At 33.5% G+C, this 17483-nt stretch overlaps 1 non-coding gene across 1 annotated transcript; it reads left to right on the forward strand.

Annotated features, from left to right (window-relative positions):
* The first annotated feature begins 11675 nt into the window (after positions 1-11675).
* Positions 11676-11748, forward strand: TRNAK-UUU (transfer RNA lysine (anticodon UUU)). The gene has a single exon. It is a non-coding gene; the product is annotated as a tRNA-Lys (tRNA).
* The last annotated feature ends 5735 nt before the right edge of the window (positions 11749-17483 follow it).

Consider the following 17483-nt stretch of genomic DNA (forward strand, 5'->3'; position numbering starts at 1 on the left):
GAGACGATCCTCAAATAATCAGGCAGCTAACTGGGTTTATAATTTGTTCTTTAACATAAACTTCATTAATCGGATATTTTAATATATCCTAGATGGTCTAGAGGTTTGGATAGCTCTCACTCAGTAGGCTTGAGTTCAGTTTCCGTATGGGAAATTTTTATTCATGATGATTTCTTAAGGAACATAATTGAAAATTTCTTAATATAAAAAAATAATTTGTTTTAATTACAAAATGTTTTTAACCCCATTAATTTCCTTTAAAATGAGCCATTGAACAATTCTCTACGATGTTCCAATGCCATGCTATCTGTTGAATTACTAACCTAAACAATAATTAAGTGGCGTATAAAATTTAGTATAGGCAAGAGGTCGTTCTTTATTATAAAATAAACCACTTAAACCCGGATTATGTAATAGGTTGCTAGCTACCGCTGCAACCTAGATATTCTTATTTCTGCTACTATGGGCTAAGGTTCGTTTTTTCATGTAAAACTAGCAAAAAATTTTTTAAGCCTGATGAAGATTTAACTAATGTGTCAAAAGTAAGGTTGCAAGTCGACGATTTTGTTTTGGCCATAATAATATGCATATGGCTCTTAAATCATACTTCTGTGTGGTTCCATATGGTCTAGTGGCTAGGATAGTTAACTTTCACTTAACAGGCTCGGGTTCGATTCCTGGTGTGGGAAAATTTTTAACTCTATAATCTTCGAACATTTGAACCTTTTATAACCTATAATGATGTATAATATAAATACTGTAATCTTAACTATAGTGAGGTTGCGTATGCACGTTAGTATAGGGAAGAGTTCGATCTTTATTATATCAAGATACTATCTCTGTTATCTGTGTAGTACTTTTTTTAACTTGCATGCAGCTTGCTTTGCTCTAACCATTATGTAATTCACGAATGAGACCATTTACATCTTTTTCGTTCTTAAGTACTAACACTTTTCTTGATTTTCAAGCCAATATACTTCCCTTGCTGTTCAAGCCAAATGACCAAAAATTTCCTATATAGGGGTTTTGGACAAGGCAGTTCTAACGGCATACTTTTTGTTTTGATCTGACTTTTTTTTTAGAAGTTGTGGGTTTTTATATTTCTTAGCATTGGACGCGATCGTTTCTTATATTTATATTATTATAATAATGGGTTATGATATTTCATAGTATTGGACGTGACTGTCTCTTACTGGATTGCTAGCTACCGATGCAAACCGGATTATACTATTACTATTAATTATTATTTTAGTCACTATAGCTAGTGTTTGTTCTTTATAGTTATGACTTTAAAAAGTATATCGATCTTTTAAAAAATCATTACAAACAGGAAAAAGCCTATGGCTTTCTCTTCTTTGAAATAGTAAGAGACGAACCTCAAGTAACTACCCCTGGAACCACCATTTATCAGTTACTATGGATGAGAGATCGTTCTTTACTGTAAAATAGATTTTTAACCCAATTAATTTCCTTTAAAATGAGCTATTGAACAACCCTCTACGATGTTCCAGTGCCAAGCTATCTCTGGATACAAAAAAAGAAAAAAAAAGAAAAAAAAAAGAAAAAAATATCCCGTTTAGGCAGAATGTTGTAGTAGCTGCCACTTTTCTTGATTTTCAAGCCAATATATTTCCCTTGCTGTTCAAGCCAAGGGAAAGAAATTTTACTATGCAGGGGTTGCGGACAAGGCGGTTCTAATGGTGTACTTTTTGTTTTGATCTGACTCTTTTTTAAGAACTAGGTGTTTTTATATTTCTTAACATTGGACGTGATCGTCTCTTACTAGGTTGCTAGCTACCGCTGCAACCCGGATCTTACTAGATTGCTAGCTACCGCTGCAACCCGGATCTTTTAATGTAAAAAAAATATAAATACTGTAATCTTAACTATAGTAAAGTTGCGTATGCAAGTTAGTATAGGGAAGAGTTTGATCTTTATTATACTGGAAACAAAGAAAAGAGAAAAAAATATCCAGTTTAGGCAGAATGTTGTAGTAGCTGCCACTTTTCTTGATTTTTTAGTACTGATTTTTTAACTTTCGTGTAGCTTGCTTTGATCTATCCATTATGTATTCATGAATGAGACCATTTACAGTTTTGACGTTTCTTATATAGTAATTATGACGTCACTGCATCAAAAATACAGTTTTTATTGGAAAAATTTATTCTCTTTTAGAAATAATTTATTTTAGTTACTATTGATTTTTAACCCAATTAATTTCCTTTAAAATGAGCTATTGAACAATCCTCTACGATGTTCCAGTGCCAAGCTATCTCTGGATACAAAAGAAAAAAAAAAGAAAAAAAGAAAAAAATATCCCGTTTAGGCAGAATGTTGTAGTAGCTGCCACTTTTCTTGATTTTCAAGCCAATATATTTCCCTTGCTGTTCAAGCCAAGGGACAGAAATTTTACTATGCAGGGGTTTCGGACAAGGCGGTTCTAATGGTGTACTTTTTGTTTTGATCTGACTCTTTTTTTAAGAACTATGGGTTTTTATATTTCTTAACATTGGACGTGATCGTCTCTTACTAGGTTGCTAGCGACCGCTGCAACCCGGATGAATTACTAACCTATACTATAATTAAGTGGCGTATAAAATTTAGTATAGGCAAGATGTCGTTCTTTATTATAAATTGCGAGAAAGAGTCTAACTTTAGCGTAAAGAGCGAGGCGTTGAGGAGGGGACAGCCCCTTTCATACACGGAATAATTTCTGTTAGTTTTAAGTTATAATGTCGCTCCTTACTTTCAGTTTAAAAAAACCTGTTTTTTTTTTTTAATTTTTGAATGTTTTTAAATTAATACCGGTTGGGATTTTGGCTCACCGTACATGAATAATTAAAACAAAATTTGCATATTAATTTTACTCTTATGTGGTTTTATGGATTCCTCGAAAGTTGTGTAATTTTATTTACGAACGTTTTTATTAGTAATATACTATAATTAAGTGGTGTATGAAATTTAGTATACTCAAGAGGTCATTCTTTATTATAAACTTTTGTTTTGATCTGACTCTATTTTTAGGAGTTTTGGGTTTTTATATTTCTTAGCATTGGACTGATCTTCTTTTACTAGGTTGCTAGCTACTGCTGCAACCCAAATTCACATATATATTTGTTTATGAGAGGCAGCCTGGCCGAATGGTCCAAGGCACTGGTGTTAGCCACAAGTCTCTTCGGAGGTGTGGGTTCAAATCTTACCGCTGTTATACGATTATGTTTGAAAGACTGCAGTGTGAAAAGACATCAAAAATGCAGTTTTTGGTGGAAAAAATTTATTCTCTTTTAGAAATAATTTATTTTAGTTACTATAGATTTTTAACCTAATTAATTTCCTTTAAAATGAGCTATTGAACAACCCTCTACGATGTTCCAGTGCCAAGCTATCTCTGGATACAAAAGAAAAAAAGAAAAAAAAATATCCCGTTTAGGCAGAATGTTGTAGTAGCTGCCACTTTTCTTGATTTTCAAGCCAATATATTTCCCTTGCTGGTCAAGCCAAGGGACAGAAAGTTTCCTATACAGGAGTTTCAGACAAGGCGGTTCTAATGGTGTACTTTTTGTTTTGATCTGACTCCTTTGTTAGGAACTATGGGTTTTTATATTTCTTAAAATTGGACGTGATCGTCTCTTACTAGGTTGCTAGCTACCGCTGCAACCCGGATCAACCAACTGGATTGGTTTCGAATCACGGTGTGGGAATTGTTTTTAAACAAAATCAGATGAAATTAATTAGCTAATTTGACAAGACATAGGTAACTAAGGGCAAGAGTTTGTTCTTTACTATAAAACTAATTCCAATGTATGCAGTGGTATGTTATTCCAATGATCGTCTTTTAATGTAATAATATTAATTAATATAGGCATGAAGTCGTTCTTTATTATAATGCCAAGCTATCTGTGGAAAAGAAAAAAAAAGAAAATAGAAAAAAATATCCCGTTTGGGGAGAATAAAGTGGTTAAAGTCAATTTTCTTGATTTTCAAGCCAATATATTTCCCTTGCTGTTCAAGCCAAGGGACAGAAAGTTTCCTATACAGGGGTTTCGGACAAGGCGGTTCTAATGGTGTACTTTTTGTTTTGATCTGACTCCTTTGTTAGGAACTATGGGTTTTTATATTTCTTAACATTGGACGTGATCGTCTCTTACTAGGTTGCTAGCTACCGCTGCAACCCGGATTTACGGGTTACAAACCAAAAAAAGTTTGGTTCCAGGATAAAATAATAACTTTGAACTGAGATGAAAAAAATTTTTCTTCCAGGAGACAAAAAGTAAAACTAATTATAAAATTTTCATGTATTTTGGTGGTTTAAATTAAGAAATTACTATTACTGATTAGGCATCATAAATATTTTTGCAGTTTACATAATAATTTTAGCGATTAAGCCAAAAAAGAAAATTTTGGTTCCAGGAGTTTCGGTTACTATTGAGACAAGTAGCTATTATTACTATAGAGTTCATTACCATGAACTGTTTGATTGCTTCAAAATTCAAATATCTTTGAAAAGACTGCAGTATGAAAATACATTAAAAATGCAATTTTTTTTGACAAAATTGATTCTACTTTAAAAAATTTTTTATTTTTTATTACAAAAGGCACTAGATGTTGCAATTTCCTTTAAAATGAGCTATTATACAGCTCTCTATGATTTTCCAGTGCCCAGCTAGCTGAGGAGGAAAATCAAGCGGAAAGAAAAAAATATCCCGTTTGTGGAGAATAACGGGGTAAAAGTCAATTTTCTTGATTTTCAAGCCAATATATTTTCTTTGTTATTGCAGCCAAAGGGCAGTAAGTTTCCTTTATAGAGGTTTCGGACAAGGCGGTTCTAATGGTGTACTTTTTGTTTTGATCTGACTCTTTTTTTAGGAGTTGCGGGGTTTTATATTTCTTAACATTGGAGGTGATCGTCTCTTACTAGGTTGCTAGCTACCGCTGCAACCCGGATTTTGTTTTGATCTGACTTCTTTTTTAGGAGCTATGGGTTTTTATATTTCTTAACATTGGACGTGATAGTCTCTTACTAGGTTGCTAGCTACCGCTGCAACCCGGATACCCCTGGAACCACCTTATATCAGTTACTATGGGCGAGAGATCGTTCTTTACTGAAAAATTTTTAAAATTAAAAACAGGAAAAAGCCTATGACTGTTTCTTAATTGGAATAGTATGAGACAACCTCACGACAAACTATGATTATGGCATCATTGATCAATCTTTACCATGAAATGTTTTTTACTGTAATCGTTTATTCTTTACTAGGTTTCAGCTATCTCTACAGCCATGATACTGATAGAAATTATACAATCCCTATTTGTGTTTCAGTTAACATGAAAGTTTCCTATACAGGGGTTTCGGACAAGGCGGTTCTAATGGTGTACTTTTGAGTTTGATCTGACTCCTTTTTTAAGGAACAATGGGTTTTTATATTTCTTAACATTGGACGTGATCGTCTCTTACTAGGTTGCTAGCTACCGCCGCAACCCGGTAGCAACCGCTGCAACCCGGATTGCTAGCTACCGCTGCAACCCGGATATTTTATGACGTCATGGCGCAATGGTATTATTTCATGACGTCTTCAGAAACAACAACATAATTTCGTGTTTTTCTATTCACGTCATAGTTCAAATAAAACTATGACGACATTCATTATTTATCTAGTAGGATTTCAGGCAAGATGGTTCTAATGAGGTACTTTTGTTTTTATTTATTTTTAGGAGTTCTGGGTTTTTATATTTCTTAGCATTGGGCTTTATCGTCGCTTACTAGGTGGCTAGTAAGTGAAGCGCCTCCCAAGAGACCACCACTATCTTAGGAGGCGCGAGTTCAAAAACCACCCCTGGGATACGATTATGACGTCATTGATCAATCTTTAATATGAAATATGAAGTTTTTGGTGTAAAAATTTATTCTCTTTTAGAAATAATTTATTCTAGTTACTATAGATTTTCAACCCAATTAATTTCCTTTAGGATGAGCTATTGAACAACCCTCTACGATGTTCCAGTGCCAAGCTATCTGTGGAAAAGAAAGAAAAAAATATCCCGTTTGGGGAGAATATCGTGGTTAAAGTCAATTTTTTTGATTTTCAAGCCAATATATTTCCCTTGCTTTTCAAGCCAAGGGACAGAAAGTTTACTATAGAGGGGTTTCGGACAAGGCGGTTCTAATGGTGTACTTTTTGTTTTGATCTGACTCCTTTGTTAGGAACTATGGGTTTTTATATTTCTTAACATTGGAGGTGATCGTCTCTTACTAGGTTGCTAGCTACCGCTGCAACCCGGATCTAATTGATTACAAACAGGGAAAAGCCTACAGCTTTTTCTCCTTTGAAATAGTAAGAGACTAGCCTCAAACAATCAAGTAGCTAACTAAATCAAATGTATGTATTGGGTTTTTATTCCAATGACCGTCTTTTAGTGGAAAATTTTAATATATTGGCCTTAAATATAATAACTGTACTAGCCTATGCTATAGTTAAGCGGCCTATAAAATTTAGTATAGGAAAAAGGTTGTTCTTTATTATAATGATTCTGGACTGAAAACTAAAATAATTGCAATTATGAGACAATAATATGGAGATATGTACTTTACGGGTTACAAACCAAAAAAAGTTTGGTTCCAGGATACAATAATAAATTTGAACTGAGATGAAAAAAAAATTTCTTCCAGGAGACAAAAAGCAAAACTAATTTTAGAATTTTCATGTATTTTTGTTGTTTAAATTAAAAAATTACTATTACTGATTAGGCATCATAAATATTTTTGCAGTTTACATAATAATTTTAGCGATTAAGCCAAAAAAGAAAATTTTGGTTCCAGGAGTTTCGGATACTATTGAGACAAGTAGCTATTATTACTATAGAGTTCATTACATGGACTGTTTTATTGCTTCAAAATTCAAATATCTTTGAAAAGACTGCAGTATTAAATTACATCAAAAATGCAATTTTTTTTACAAAATTGATTCAACTTTAAAAATAATTTTATTTTTAAATACAAAATTTACACTATTTTTAAATTTAATTTAAATTTATATATAATAAATATCTATATTATTTTAAAGTGCACAGATAGATGAGAAGAAATAAAAATCGGAAAGAAAAAAATATCACGTTTGTGGAGAATAACGTGGTAAAAGTCAATTTTCTTGATTTTCAAGCCAATATATTTTCTTTGTTATTCAAGCCAAAGGGCGGTAAGTTTCCTTTATAGAGGATTCGGACAAGGCGGTTCTAATGGTGTACTTTTTGTTTTGATCTGACTCTTTTTTTAGGAGTTGGGGGGTTTTATATTTCTTGACATTGGAGGTGATCGTCTCTTACTAGGTTGCTAGCTACCGCTGCAACCCGGATATCTTCGAACATTTGAACCTTTTATAATTTATAATGATGTATAATATAAATACTGTAATCTTAAGTATAGTGAAGTTGCGTATGCAAGTTAGTATAGGGAAGAGTTCGTTCTTTATTATAATATAATATTTTGATATTGTTTTTGGTTATTCTTTCTTTTTTTCCACTCGCGTGAGACCATATTTTTTCAAGATTTAAAATTATTAAGCACACAAAATCCCGTGTCGAGTATCTAAAACCTAGCATAAAACAAAACTAATTTTAAAATTTTCAGGTATTTATCTTGTTTGAATTACAAAATTAGTATTATTGGTTAGACACCATAAATATTTTTGCAGTTTAAATAATAAGTTTAGTGATTCTGGACTGAAAACTAAAATAATTGCAATTATGAGACAATAATATGGAGATATGTACTTTACGGGTTACAGGATACAATAATAAATTTGAACTGAGATGAAAAAAAAATTTCTTCCAGGAGACAAAAAGCAAAACTAATTTTAGAATTTTCATGTATTTTTGTTGTTTAAATTAAAAAATTACTATTACTGATTAGGCATCATAAATATTTTTGCAGTTTACATAATAATTTTAGCGATTAAGCCAAAAAAGAAAATTTTGGTTCCAGGAGTTTCGGTTACTATTGAGACAAGTAGCTATTATTACTATAGAGTTCATTACATGGACTGTTTTATTGCTTCAAAATTCAAATATCTTTGAAAAGACTGCAGTATGAAAATACATCAAAAATGCAATTTTTTTGACAAAATTGATTCTACTTTAAAAAGTATTTTATTTTTAAATACAAAAGTGACTAGATGTTGCAATTTCCTTTAAAATGAGCTATTATACAGCTCTCTATGATTTTCCAGTGCCCAGCTAGCTGAGCAGAAAGAAAAAGCGGAAAGAAAAAAATATCCCGTTTGTGGAGAATAACGTGGTAAAAGTCAATTTTCTTGATTTTCAAGCCAATATATTTTCTTTGTTATTCAAGCCAAAGGGAGGTAAGTTTCCTTTATAGAGGATTCGGACAAGGCGGTTCTAATGGTGTACTTTTTGTGTTGTTCTGACTCTTTTTTTAGGAGTTGGGGGGTTTTATATTTCTTGACATTGGAGGTGATCGTCTCTTACTAGGTTGCTAGCTACCGCTGCAACCCGGATTACCAAAGGTTTTTAACCCAATTAATTTCCTTTAAAATGAGCCATTGAACAACTCTCTACGATTTGTCCAGTGCAAAGCTATCTCTGGAAAAGAAGAAAAAAAGAAAAAATATCCCGTTTGTGGAGAATAACGTGGTTAAAGTCAATTATCTTGATTTTCAAGCCAATATATTTCCCTTGCTGTTCAAGCCAAAGGGCGGTAAGTTTCCTTTCAAGAGGTTTCGGACAAGGCGGTTCTAATGGTGTACTTTTTGTTTTGATCTGACTCCTTTTTTAGGAACTATGGGTTTTTATATTTCTTAACATTGGACGTGATCGTCTCTTTCTAGGTTGCTAGCTACCGCTTCAACCCGGATCCTAGATACAACTGCAACCCGGATGTAGCTACCCCTAGAGCCACCGTATATCAGTTACTATTGGCGAGAGATTGTTCTTTACTGTAATGTTTCAGCTAACATTGGCTAGGTGTCGTTCTTTATTGTAATTTACTGTAATATTATATAGGCAAGAGGTCGTTCTTCATCATAGCAACTCGGATTGACAACCCAGATTATGTAAACCCTGATTACAAACAGGAAAAGACCTACGGCTTTTTCTTCTTTGGAGTAGTAAGAGACGACTCTCAAAGAATAAGGGAGCTAACTAAGTCCAATGTATGCAATAATTTGTTCTTCTAATGATTTTCTTTTAATATAATATTTTTAACCCCATTAATTTACTTTAAAATGAGCCCTTGAACGAACTTCCACGATGTTCCAGTGCCAAGCTATCTGTGGAATTACTAACCTATACTATAATTAACTGGCGTATAAAATTTAGTATAAGCAAGAGGTCGTTCTTTATTATACTTGTTGTAAGTAGGCTGACCATTGACAATGACTACAAAACTATCAATGTTAAGAAGTTTTTCAGGCTGAATATCTGCATTTGCTTGCACATCAACAGGTAGATATACTATTCTCCCCTTAAGAGCGTCAACAAGTTCTGTTCTAGGTCTCTTCAATGCAGTTACTTGCCCTAATCTGACGATCGTAAGACAAGGCATTACAAATCGAATCATTGCCATTTCAAAATTATTTAAACACTTTATACATTCCGGTGTACAGTCTATATGAAGGTTATTTAATACTGATCGGACATTCTCCTGACTTTTCAACATTTTCCCAGCACAGTAATCACAGACAAAGAATGAATCTATGACATCCTCTTTCCAACCTGTACATTGAATTAGTTCTTCTCTGTCATCTTTGGGTATGTCCTGTTGTAGGTGTTCTAAAATCGTGGCCATCATTACATCAAAACCTTTCTTATTTGAAATGGATCTTAGACTCTTCAATTGGTATTTTGTCTTTATCTGCTCACAACTGTCACAATGCATTGTGGGGTATACATCCCTAATGTTAGCTACCTTATCAAGGCTCTCACCAAATAATTTTATTATTGTATTTTCATCCACAGAAACTCTAATATTGCTATCACCGTAAATGAAGTCTTGACTATTATTACGACAGAGTCTACTTGACACTTCTTCTATGTAATGACTTAGTTCCTTGTACGAGCCCTCGACTTTTAGTAGATTAATATGTTGTATAATCTTACATTTTGATACTGCCTTATATACGCTATTAATGAAACAGTTCAAGACAGGAAAATGTGGAGCTAGTGCCCTTAGAGAACGCAAATAGCTCTGACATCCCTCATTTGGGCTACAGTATAACGAATGCCCATGCTTTCTTGTGTCCCTGTAATTGATTTCACAATAATCCAAGCCGCCAAGGTAGAAATTAACCACTTTGTCAGTTGAAAATTTTAATGCTATATTGTTTTCAAGGATATCAAAAAGAATTTGACATAATTCAATATCCGTCGGATAGAGCTTGCAGATATCAGGGTGACATTGCCAAGTAACCTGCTGCCCAATTTTTGGTTTTGAATGTTTACTCAGATTGTTATAGGTGACTTCAGCCATCATAATTTCCTTGTCAGATCTAGTTTTAGAGCATTTTTCAATAGTTGTCTCGTACTTTTCAGGACAGTTTGTTCTACTACACAGAGAATTTTTTGCCAAATATTCAGTAGAACTAAACGAACTGTTTAAAACACAGTTAGAAATGCTTTTTTCTTGAGTCGGTGTTCCAGGAATTTGTTCTAAATCATTAGTCTTACAAACACATTTACTAATAACCCTAACAGGCTCGTTTTCGCCATAATTGAAAAACATTGCTTTTCCTTCGCTGTTGATAGGTATGCTTGTATATATATTTTTATTGCTGCTACATAAACTGCAATTGCTCCTTCCAAAATTAATATACGAATTTTCTAAGAAGTACGCCTCCGTATATTCACTGTGTTGTCGAACATTTTCCATTGCATCTATAAACTGTTCCACAGTTGCCAATCCACACCTTGGAAGCTTTTCGTTAAACTGACAACATTTCTTTTGGATATTGCTATGAAGCTTTGCCAAAGCATTTCTAGCCGACTTTTCAACAGCATCCGCTCTTTCAAAGAGAATTTTAATCTGTAATTTCGAATACTTTTCGTGATCCCGATAAAACATGCGTAAATTGTTTCTCAATTTACAAAGATCAGCCTGCATTTTTGCCATCTTCTTGTATTTCTGAATGTAATTTTTCCCTTTGTCCTTATGAGTTCTTTGGTACAACCTCGCAGAGAATTTTATTTTTTCATTATAGCTTTTGTCACCCCAGGATCCACCCATTATTCTAGTAGCAACTTTTTTCTTATATATTTTTCGGTAATCTTCATCATTGTGATAACGCTCCTTGATCTTTTGTCTAGCCTGCTCAATTGTTGCTTCTCTATAAAGTTTATCAAATTGATAACGCTCCTTGATCTTTTGTTTGGCTGTCTCAATTTTCGCATGTTTATAATCTTCATCATTGTGATAACACATCTTGCTGTTTTGTTTGATTACTTCTTGCTTGTTTTCTTCTTGCCTGTTTGATTACACATCTTGCTTGTTTTGTTTGATTACGGCTTTTTCTTCTTTGGAATAGTAAGATACAACCTGGCTACAAACTATGATTATGGCATCAATGATCAATCGTTAACATGAAATTTTCTTTATTTTAATTCAGCTATATCCAATGAAATTTATGCTGTAAGATATCATAAAACAATTAATTAGCTTTTTAAACATATCTCATATGGTCTAGTGGTTTAGGATAGTTGGCTTTTAACTAATTGGCTTGGGTTCGAATCCCGGTGTGGGAATTATAATTAAAACAAAATCAGGTGAAATTAATTAGCTAATTTAACAAGAAATTGGTTACTAAGGGCAAGAGTTCGTTCTTTACTATATTCCAATGATCGTCTTTTAATGTAACATATCAGTTATTATCCAACGATCGTCTTTTAATGTAACACATCAGTTACTATGGGAGAGAGATCGTTCTTTATATAAATATTGTATAAAGAGAAAAAAAATACCCCGTTTAGGCAGAATGTTGTAGTAGCTGCCACTTTTCTTGATTTTTTAGTACTGATTTTTTAACTTGTGTGTAGCTTGCTTTGATCTAACCATTATGTATTCATGAATGAGACCATTTACAGTTTTGACGTTTCTTATATAGTAATTATGACGTCACTGCATTAAAAATACAGTTTTTATTGGAAAAATTTATTCTCTTTTAGAAATAATTTATTTTAGTTACTATAGATTTTTAACCCAATTAATTTCCTTTAAAATGAGCTATTGAACAACCCTCTACGATGTTCCAGTGCCAAGCTATCTCTGGATACAAAAAAGAAAAAAAAAAGAAAAAAATATCTCGTTTGGGGAGAATAACGTGGTTAAAGTCAATTTTCTCGATTTTCAAGCCAATATATTTCCCTTGCTGTTCAAGCCAAGAGTCAGAAAGTTTCCTATACAGGGGTCTCGGACAAGGCGGTTCTAATGGTGTACTTTTTGTTTTGATCTGACTCCTGCTTTAGGAGCTATGGGTTTTTATATTTCTTAACATTGGACGTGATCGTCTCTTACTAGGTTGCTAGCTACCGCTGCAACCCGGATTCATCGATATATACTAGAAAAACGTTTTTTAAGTCTAATGAAGATTTAACTGATGTGTCAAAAGTAAGATTGCAAGTCGACGATTTTGTTTTGACCTTATTATAATTGGTATGATGAAATAATAATATGCATATGGTTCTTAAATCATGCTGTTTTATAGTCCCATATGTTGTAGCGGATAGGATAGCTGGCTTTCATCTAGCAGGCCCGGGTTCGATCCCCGGTATTGCAAAAGTTTTAACTCTATAATCTTTGAACATTAGAAGCCCTAAACCTTTTATAATATATAATGAACCACATCGATCCTTTATGTAAAAATGAGCCATTGAACAACACTCTATGATGTTTCAGTGCCAAACTATATGGGGAATTGCTAACCTATACTATAATTAAGAGGCGTATAAAATTTAGTATAGGCAAGAGGTCGTTCTTTATTTTATCTCTTATATCTCTTACTAGGTTGCTAGCTACCGCTGCAACCCAGATAACCCCATTAATTTCCTTAAAAATGAGCCATTGAACAACTATCTATGATGTTCCAGTACCATGCTATCTGTTGAATCACTAACCTATACTACAATTAAGTGGCGTATAAAATTTAGTATAGGCAAGAGGTCGTTCTTTATTATAAATATTTTTGCACTTTGCAGTTAAAGAAAATTGTTCTATTTAAAATTTTCAGGAATAATTCTACATTCAGTTGACAAATAAGATTTTGTTCCAAGAATCGAGCAGCTAACTATGGGTTTTTATATTTCTTAACATTGGACGTGATCGTTTCTTACTAGGTTGCTAGCTACCGCTACAACCCGGATATGGATTTCTATATTTCTTTTTTAACTTGTATTTCTTAACATAGGACCTGATTGTCTCTTAAAAATTAGTTTTGGTTTTATTAGGTTCTAGAAATTTGACGCGTGATTTTATGGGTAGCGTAGACTAAATACAACTGAATTCATCGATTTATGCTAGCAAAACATTTTTTAAGTCTGATGAAGATTTAACTGATGTGTCAAAAGTAAGGTTGCAAGTCGACGATTTTGTTTTGGTCTTATTATAAAAACCCTGATTACAAATAGGAAAAAGCTTACGGCTTTTTCTTCTCTGGAGTAGTAAGAGACAACTCTGGCAGCTAACTGGTCAAAAAAATCTGGCAGCTAACTAAGTCCAATGTATGCAATGGTTTGTTATTCCAACGATTGTCTTTTAATGTAACTACCATTGCAGTCCGGAATATATACAAGCAGCTTCCATGTTTTAATTACAAAAGGTTTTTAACCCCATTAATTTCCTTCAAAATGAGCCTTTGAACAACTCTCTACAATGTTGCAGTGCCATGCTATCTGTTGAATTACTAACCTATACTATAATTAAGTGTATAAAATTTAGTATAGGTAAGAGGTCGTTCTTTATTATAATACTATTGGAAATTACATAATCCCTATTTATGTTTTAGTTAACATGGGCAAGGTGTCGTTCTTTATTGTATAAAGAGAAAAAAATACCCCGTTTAGGCAGAATGTTGTAGTAGCTGCCACTTTTCTTGATTTTTTAGTACTGATTTTTTAACTTGTGTGTAGCTTGCTTTGATCTAACCATTATGTATTCATGAATGAGACCATTTACAGTTTTGACGTTTCTTATATAGTAATTATGACGTCACTGCATTAAAAATGCAGTTTTTATTGGAAAAATTTATTCTCTTTTAGAAATAATTTATTTTAGTTACTATAGATTTTTAACCCAATTAATTTCCTTTAAAATGAGCTATTGAACAAACCTCTACGATGTTCCAGTGCCAAGCTATCTCTGGATACAAAAAATACAAAAAAAAAGAAAAAAATATCTCGTTTGGGGAGAATAACGTGGTTAAAGTCAATTTTCTCGATGTTCAAGCCAATATATTTCCCTTGCTGTTCAAGCCAAGGGACAGAAAGTTTCCTATAGCGGGGTTTCGGACAAGGCGGGTCTAATGGTGTACTTTTTGTTTTGATCTGACTCCTGCTTTAGGAGCTATGGGTTTTTATATTTCTTATCATTGGACGTGATCGTCTCTTACTAGGTTGCTAGCTACCGCTGCAACCCGGATTCTCGATTTTCAAGCCAATATATTTCCCTTGCTGTTCAAGCCAAGGGACAGAAAGTTTCCTATATAGGGGTTTCGGACAAGGCGGTTCTAATGGTGTACTTTTTGTTTTGATCTGACTCCTGCTTTAGGAGCTATGGGTTTTTATATTTCTTAACATTGGACGTGATCGTCTCTTACTAGGTTGCTAGCTACCGCTGCAACCCGGATGAATGAGAACATTTACAGTTCTGACGCTTCGAATATAGTAATATAGTAATTATGACGTCACGGCGTAATGATTTTATTGACGTCATAGCGCAATGATATTATTTCATGACGTCTTCAGAAACAACAATATATTTTCGTGTTTTTCTATTCACGTCATAGCTCTAATATAAAACTATGACGACATTCAATATTTATCTAGTAGGGTTTCAGACAAGGTAATTCTAATGATGTACTTTTGTTTTGATTTGACTCTATTTTTAGGAGTTTTGTTATATTTCTTAGCATTGGACTGATCGTCTCTTACTAGATTGTTAGCTACTGCCGCAACCCAGATTCACATATATATTTATTTATGAGAGGCAACCTGACCGAGTGGTCCAAGGCACTGGTGTTAGCCACCAGTCTCTTCGGAGGCGTGGGTTCAAATCTTACCGCTGGTATACGATTATGTTTGAAAGACTGCAGTGTGAAAAGACATCGAAAATGCAGTTTTTGGTGGAAAAATTTATTCTCTTTTAGAAATAATTTATTTTAGTTACAAAAGGTTTTTAACCCAATTAATTTCCTTTAAAATGAGCCATTGAACAACCCTCTACGATGTTCCAGTGCCAAGCTATCTCTGGATACAAAAGAAAAGAGAAAAAAATATCCCGTTTGTGGAGAATAACGTGGTAAAAGTCAATTTGCTTGATTTTCAAGCCAATATATTTTCTTTGTTATTCAAGCCAAAGGGTGGTAAGTTTCCTTTATAGAGATTTCGGACAAGGTGGTTCTAATGGTGTACTTTTTGTTTTGATCTGACTCCATTCTTAGGAACTAGGGGTTTTTATATTTCTTAACATTGGACGTGATCGTCTCTTACTAGGTTGCTAGCTACCACTGCAACCCGGATTAAAATGATCCATTGAACAACTCTCTACGATGTTCCAGTGCTAAGCTATCTATGGAATATAAAGTTTAAAATACAACCTTACCACGAACTGTTTGATTGCTTCAAAAATCAAATGTCTTTGAAAAGACAGCAGTATGGAAAGACATCAAAAATACAGTTTTTAGTGGAAAAATTTATCTGTTTTAAAATAATTTAGTTACAAAAGGTTTTTAACCCAATTAATTTACTTTAAAATGAGCCATTGAACAACTTTCTACGATGTTTCAGTGCAAAGCTATCTCTGGATAACAAGAAAGAGAAAAATATCCCGTTTAGGCAGAATGTCGTAGTAGCTGCCACTTTTCTTGATTTTCAAGCCAATATATTTCCCTTGCTGTTCAAGCCAAATGACAGAAAGTTTCCTATATAGGGGTTTCGGACAAGGCGGTTCTAATGGTGTACTTTTTGTTTTGATCTGACTCCCTTTTTAGGAACTATGGGTTTTTACATTTCTTAACATTGGACGTGATCGTCTCTTACTAGGTTGCTAGCTACCGCTGCAACCCGGATTTGGTTACTATTGAGCCGGGTGTCTCATATTATACAGTTCGTTACCACGAACTGTTTGATTCTATAGTGTAATTCTCCACAAACGGTATCTTTTTTCTTTCCGCTTTTTTTTTACTCGTAAGTTAGCTGGGCACTGGAAAATCATAGAGAGTCGTTTCAAGGAGCATCCTCCATTAAAATTACTAGAGGACACGAAAAAGTTAATTGTTTCTCAATCGTATGGGATTATTTTTCACATATTTTTATCACGTCTTAGATATCATAAACTGAATGGTATATTTATATTACCAGTTGCCACTAGTACAGTGGAGTTAGGATTTCCCTTTGGTTCCGAAGGATTTGAGTTCAAGACTCTCTGTGGCAACGGTCGATCTTAAATGATACAAATTTTCAGGTAATTTTCTAGTCTAAATTAAAAGATTAAAACTATTGTTCAGACACCATAAATATTTTTGCAGTTTATAACTTTAGCGATTCTGAACTAAAAACGAAAATAAAATAAAAATTAATTTTTTCAATTTTTACATCACGTCGCTCATTAAATCATATATGGTTATTAGTACACAATAGGTTTTAGATATTACGTCATGTCACTTATTACGTCATATATGGTTATTAGTAGATAATCGGTAAAATATTCGTTCTTTATTATAATTAGGAGTTGGGGGGTTTTATATTTCTTAACATTGGAGGTGATCGTCTCTTACTAGGTTGCTAGCTACCGCTGCAACCCGGACTAGTTGAGGAGGAAAATCAAGCAGAAAGAAAAAAATATCCCGTTTGTGGAGAATAACTTGGTTAAAGTCAATTTTCTTTATTTTCAAGCCAATATATTTTCTTTGTTATACAAGCCAAAGAGTGATAAGTTTCCTTAATAGGGGTTTTGGACAAGGTGGTTCTAATGGTGTAATTTTTGTTTTGATCTGACTCTTTTCTTAGGAGTTTGGGATTTTTATATTTCTTAACATTGGACGTGATCGTCTCTTACTAGGTTGCTAGCTACCGATGCAACCCGGATTACCTATAAAAGTTAGTACAGACAAGAGTTCGTTCCTTATTATATTCTTTACCATAACAACCAGGATGACGTCAGTTACAACTTGGGTTCCGTTTTATGCTATATCATTACAAACAGGAAAAAGCCAACGGCTTTTTCTTATTTTAAATAGTAAGAGATGAACCTCAAGCAATCAAGTAGC

Source organism: Artemia sp. Qi Xiang Cuo, chromosome 11, assembly GCF_049724085.1.
Source record: "Artemia sp. Qi Xiang Cuo chromosome 11, ASM4972408v1, whole genome shotgun sequence".
Lineage (NCBI taxonomy): Eukaryota > Metazoa > Arthropoda > Branchiopoda > Anostraca > Artemiidae > Artemia > Artemia sp. Qi Xiang Cuo.